Source organism: Parus major, chromosome 18 (genome assembly GCF_001522545.3).
Source record: "Parus major isolate Abel chromosome 18, Parus_major1.1, whole genome shotgun sequence".
Lineage (NCBI taxonomy): Eukaryota > Metazoa > Chordata > Aves > Passeriformes > Paridae > Parus > Parus major.
The window spans coordinates 11,289,650-11,295,649 of record NC_031786.1 but is presented as its reverse complement, the minus strand read 5'-3'; positions in this window follow the sequence as shown (position 1 = coordinate 11,295,649).

Genomic DNA, 6,000 nt, shown 5'->3' with positions numbered 1-6,000 from the left:
GGAGGTGGCTGGGATGATATACCTTGAAATCACTCCCAGAGCTGGCAAGGAGGAGCTGGGGACATTCAGGCCTGGGGCTCCCCAAGCCCTGGTAACCAGCATTGAGGGCTGGCATATGGACAGGGGACCAGAGGGGCCAGATGTGGGCACATGTCATTTACTGCCTTGCCTGAGGAGATGGGCCTAACAGGGGCTGTGCTTGTACAGCAGGGGCCAAATTAAAATCTTTTGTCAGGAGGACACTGAATTTGCTGCCAGGCAGCAGCAGATCCCCATTTTTGCCTCTGGCTCTGAGCCTCTTCACCCCCCCCGCCCTGCACTGAATTTTGTAGCCTTTCTACATGTGGGTAGGCTTTAGCACCAAACAAGCTTTTATTTCTCTGGGTAAAAGGCCAAAATTAATACAGTTTTGTAAGAATTTACAGTGGCCCAGGGAGGTCTGTCGTGCCAAAGGCAACAGCATTCACCCACTAAGCAACCTCAAGTGCAACTCTGGTCCCACTGATGGGAATGGCTGTGATCCTGTAGCTTTATGGGGTAGGGTGTTCACTCCACTGCTCCATGAATGGAACTTGGGCTCAGCAAAGGAGCTAATTCTGGGATTAACAGTTAGACTTTTGGGTGCTTCTCCCTGTACTATTTAGGAGACTTTGATCTGCAAGTTTCTCAACAGCTGTTCTTAGCACAAACACAAACTTTGTGTCTTATTGCCAGTTTAAATGGTAGCTGGCTCCTTTATTCTTTTTTTTTTTTTCCTTTTTTTTTCTCCATTTTCCTTTTTCTTTCTTCTTAGAAAAAAATGCAACTGTGTAAACTCTGCTTGGTTAGACATCTTCTTGTGAGCAAAACCCTGAGGTGGACTATATGGTTTTGATCAAGAATAAACTTCATATAAAAAGGCTGGTAATCCAGAGATCTGGGTGATAATCCTAATTCTCTTGTAGGATTTCTGTGAGCTATTAGATAAATCATTTTACAACTCTTTCCCTCTCTTTCCACAGCTAAGAAGCTGTGATGGATAATGCTCAGCCCATCCACTCAGGCATTCTGAGGCTTAATTGTATAATGTTGACAAAGCTTCTGGAACTCCTCAGGTGTGGACTGGTCCATGGGTGCTCCTGTAGCTGTACCAGAGTTGTGTCTGGCACATGAATGCTGGCTAAACCAGGTGTTCATACTGAGCTGACTGCAGGGAGGAGGAGGAGGAGGCCAGGGCTACTCTGGCAGCATGGGGCTGTGAAATTACAATTTAAGGACTTGTTTCAATGGACTGATGTTTAGCTTTGTCTAGAGGGCTCCTCTGCCTCTTGTCCTGCTGGGGGGGAACATGTGTTGCCTTTTGTGGAGGGAAATGCTTAGAGGAGAGGTGACACTGGCAGATTCCCTGCCTGGCCCTGCTGTGCCAGCAGGAAGCTCATGTCCATAGTCTCACTTTCACAGCAATCCTGCGTCCAGCAAACAGAGATGGGAATGGGATAACAGCAAAACATGCTTCTTTAACCTGCTCAGCACTGGTGTGTAAAATAATACCCCAGATAGGTACCCTGAATGCTTTTATAATTTATTCATTCAACAATATCTTTTGATGTAGTTCATGTTGTATTTCCCTGGCCAGGGTTGGCACATGAAGCATGAGAAATCCTTATAGACAGATTGCTTTGCCTTCCTGAGAACAAGCTCATGTTATCTGCCCATTGGCCTAAATGAGCCAGTTCCTCTGGGATGTGCTGCCAGGGCATGGGGGATGCACAGGCTGGCTGCTGGAGTGTTCAGGCTCACCTTTAACCAGGGAAGGGGCAAAAGAGACCAGCATCCAGGGAATTCTGATCCATTTTATCCATTCTGGTCAGTACCTGAACTGTTCCTACTCTTCTCCAGAATTTAAAATTTATGTAAATACCAATAAATGGGAAGAAAGGCATGGTCGAGATCCCCAGTGCACAAGTCTATACCAGCTTGTATCCATGAAAACCTCTCCTTTCTTCCATCTTCCATCTTCTCCCAGTCTTTTCCTCACTAAGAGACTTCCTTGTACAAAACTTCACTTTTATCCTTGTTTTGTCCTTATCCTTCTGTTGTTTTGTGCTGCCTTGGTCCTTCTGCAGCAGTGGCATGCAGCAGTGAGTGGTTTTCTCCAACTGAGTCTGAGGAACTAGATTTCCATGGTTTAGGCCTAATCCTTAAAATGCCAAGCCAGAGGAATCAAAGAGTATGAATGTCAATGGTTTTCTTTTGGAGGAAGACTTTTACTTTTTACTTTTCACAGCCGTTCCATGCTAGTTCATTGAAGAAACTAGAAACATTTTTAAACAGAAGGATCCCTGAAGCTGTATTTTACCCCCAGAGTAAGAACTCCAAGGGTAAGTGTTAATCTTAATCTGATTTCATGTGCAAAACAGATGCTTGTATCTCTTGCCCTGCATCTGTCTCAGATGGGGCTGGTTTCAACCACTGTGGTTAGCGCAGCCAGAAAGTTAATTTAGTGCATATTGGGAAATTCCTCAAACACCATGAGACTTAACACAATTTTTTCCATCAAACCCTTGAAGTTTGTGTTGATATTTAGAGGTGTGAGACTGCAGGGCTGGGGAGTGGAATGTTTCACTAATTTATTGGAGGGAGTTGGTCTGGGGTGTTATCTCCATAGACCAAGCTGTTATTGTTTCACTTACAGGTTAAGTGCAATATAACTCAAAGTCACAAAGTGTTCCCTGTAATGAAAGCCCCATAACACTCTCCTATGGCTGACACTTGAGGTAAAGAATGTGTCTGCCAGCCTTCTTGAATAACTTGCCAGTGTATTCTAATTGGGTTTACACAAGGCCCAAGTTAATTTATAGATGTGCTTCCAAGTGCATTATCCAGTGGTGAGGGTGCTACTCTGGGAATCGTGAGATGGGAACTCTTGGGCTGCCTTCGCCTCTGCTGTGATTTTGGGTGACTGTTTGATGACAGATGTGCCAGTGGGTCCTTCCTGAGTCTCACAGCCTGACCAGCTTAGCATGACCCAGCACGTTCCCCAGTGCAGACAGAGGGAAATGCCAGAAACATAATTAGAGTTACAGAAACACCAGGGAAAGATCTAAGTCTGCTTATGAGAGAATCACTCTCTTCGGCTCAGAAGAGGAAACAAGGGTCAAAAAGCACAGGGCTGTTGCTTTGGAGTTCCCAGGGCTCTGTGAGGGGAGGTTTCCAGGAGGAAAGCAGGGAGTTAAGCAGAAGGGAGAGAGGACCCATCTGGCTCTGTGTGAAAACAAGGGCTTGTTTGGAGAACCTGGTAACTGTTCAGTTCAGCACAAGGGCAGGAGCTGTGTCATTTCAGACCCCCAGCCAGCATCAGGGAGACAGAATTCAAGCTCAGGTCACTTCTGCTGGTCCCAGGGCTCCCCATCTCAATCAGTTTTAAGGCACTGGCTGGGTCTTTGTGAGTAAGTGCTGCAGAGAATGAGCAGCAGTCAGTTGAAGGGTGGAGGGCACCAGCAATTGCTGCACATCGGTGTCTCTACTACAGCTAATCCATAAAAACTATAGTTATTACAGAGATGGAGAAAACTGGGCAGGAGGTGGCCTGGAGGAGACAACAGACAGGAAAGCAGCATCAGAAAGAGCAGCCTGTGGGGGTTCAGGTGTGCCCCGTGAGGGGCTGCTGGACAGGGTCCAGACTCCACTACTTACAGCAGCTCAGGGTCCTCTCCAGTGGGTTCACAGGAATTGAGAAATGTTCCTGTGATAAACAGGCACATCAGGTCCCTAAACAGGGATGTGCTTGGGGGATGGCAGAGGGCAGGGATGGGCTGGGAGGTTATGTACACCTTCCCACCCTGCTGCTGGCCCAGTCAGCAACTGTGCAGTGCCTCATTATCACCCGGATCATCAAACCCATCCAACCACCGTGGGGTGGGAGAAGGTCGAGCTCTGACCTCAGGGCTGTTAGCTAGGATATCTTATGCCAGCAGATGAGCAGCAGCATGACTGCATGTATACATGTGTTGTTATTTTCTTCTTCCCTCTCCACTTCCCTCTCTTCAGGGTGGTTCTGCTTTCTTTGGAGTAATTCAAAAGTAACCCTGACTTGTTTTCCTGTTTTCCAGGCAGCACGGAGCAGGTTTAACACACCCAAAGATGGGTGGGCTTGGGTGCTTCAGGGGCACTTTTGCTCCTGCCCTATACAACACAATCTCAGTCCCCTTTGTCTTGGGACCCAAGAGCTGTTTTGGAGCTCAGTCCTACCAAACCCCTGCTCTGAGGATAGCTGATAGGCTGAGAGCAAGGCAAGCAAGCTGTGAAGACACAAAAAAGAGCCTCAAGATCCTGACTTGCACATAAACCAGATTTTTTTAAAAAAAAAGAAGAAAAAAGCTCAATTCCACTCACAGCTTTTTATTGGGAAGGAGGAGGTTAATCAGTAACCTGTATGCTCACAAAGGCACTTTTGTTCCTAATAGGGCCTGAAATGTTATGACCTAATGTGTAACTTCCCCATTTACCCATGTAGCAGCGTCGAGGTTACTCTGTAAGGACATGGAATAGCTGCTCCTTAATGACCCTGCAGAGCAGCAGCCCCGGCACCTGCCTCGGGAGGAGGGATGCGCCAACCTGGGCATGAAAACAGCAGCTCCTCTGAGCTCGGGCAGGGCACAGTCATGGCATCCTCCTCATCAATGGGGCTGTCTGGCTCTCACAAACCTGCTCTGTGCATGGGCTGCGACTGAGGCACTCAGCATCCAAAAAGCTGTGATGTGAAGCCACCTGACCATGCCTGGGAGATGCTGGCAGATGATAGGTGGGAACTGGTCTCTTCCTGCAGCCAGAGGTAGTGGCTTGTTCAGGAAAATGCAAGCTCCTTATGCTTCCAAGGTGCTTTATACCTTTCAGCAGTTGGGTTTAAGGAAAGGTGAGGCATCCCCATTAGAGACAGGCTTCCTCCACTACATGGGAAAATAGTCTGGGATAACTAAAGTGGTCCATTGGAGAAGTGAGTGCAAAACTACTGCTTTATTCTCCTTTCCCAGCCCACGCCTGAGCTCTCCTTATTACCTGGAGTTGTGACTGTCACTGAAACTGAGATACTGTTTGCTTTTCTATTCCCAGCAGGGGATTAGTTTGAAGCACAAGGACCAGGAGCCTTCATAATATGAGACCTAGGCAGCGAAACTGCAGCTGATGCTGTTATTCAACTCAGTAACTGAGTCTTTGAGGAATTATTCTGCATTATTTGCTTCTCTTGTATCGCATGGCAGGAAGCGCCACAGGATAATTACTCACATTAGAAATGCTTCCTTTGGTCTGTGTTGGACATTTCACGTTTCATCTTCCCGGGTGCCCTGTGTCAGAGAAGGGTTCCAGGGGCTGCAGGGCTCTTTTAGGGTGTTACCATGGAGGGGCCTCCTGGGAAGAACTGAGAGAGACCCAAAATGCTCTCTGTGACAACAGGGCAAGGATCAGGGAAGCTGGAGACAAGATGATGCCATCTGGTCTGTTGCCAGATTTTGTACTTGCTTTTATGTTACACATAATGTCTAATAATAGACACAGTTTTTCACACCTTTATGGGGAAAATTGACCCTGTTAAAGAAGGTAAACTGGGAAATTAAATGGGGCAGGAGGGCACAAAACTTCAGAAAGATTAATTCTAGTGGCTTTGTTTTTCTTACTTTTCCTGGGCATACTTTCAGTGCCTTTTATCAGGATGCCTCATCCCTGGAAATATCCAAGGCCAGGCTGGATGGGGGCTGGAGCAGCCTGGCCTAGTGGAAAGTGTCCCTACCCACAGCAGGAGGTGGAACTGGATGAGCTTTAAAATCCTTTCCTCTAACTGTTCCATGATTCTATGAACATTTTATTTTAACAAATCCAAGTTTAGAGGAAAAGCAAATTCTCTTAGGTAATTTCTACTGCCCAAGGACCTCTGGGGCACCATCTGCGGTGTGTGGTCCTGTCCATTCTGTGCCCCTGGGTGTCTGCAGATGTTCAGGTGTTATCAATTCCACAAGGTCTGCT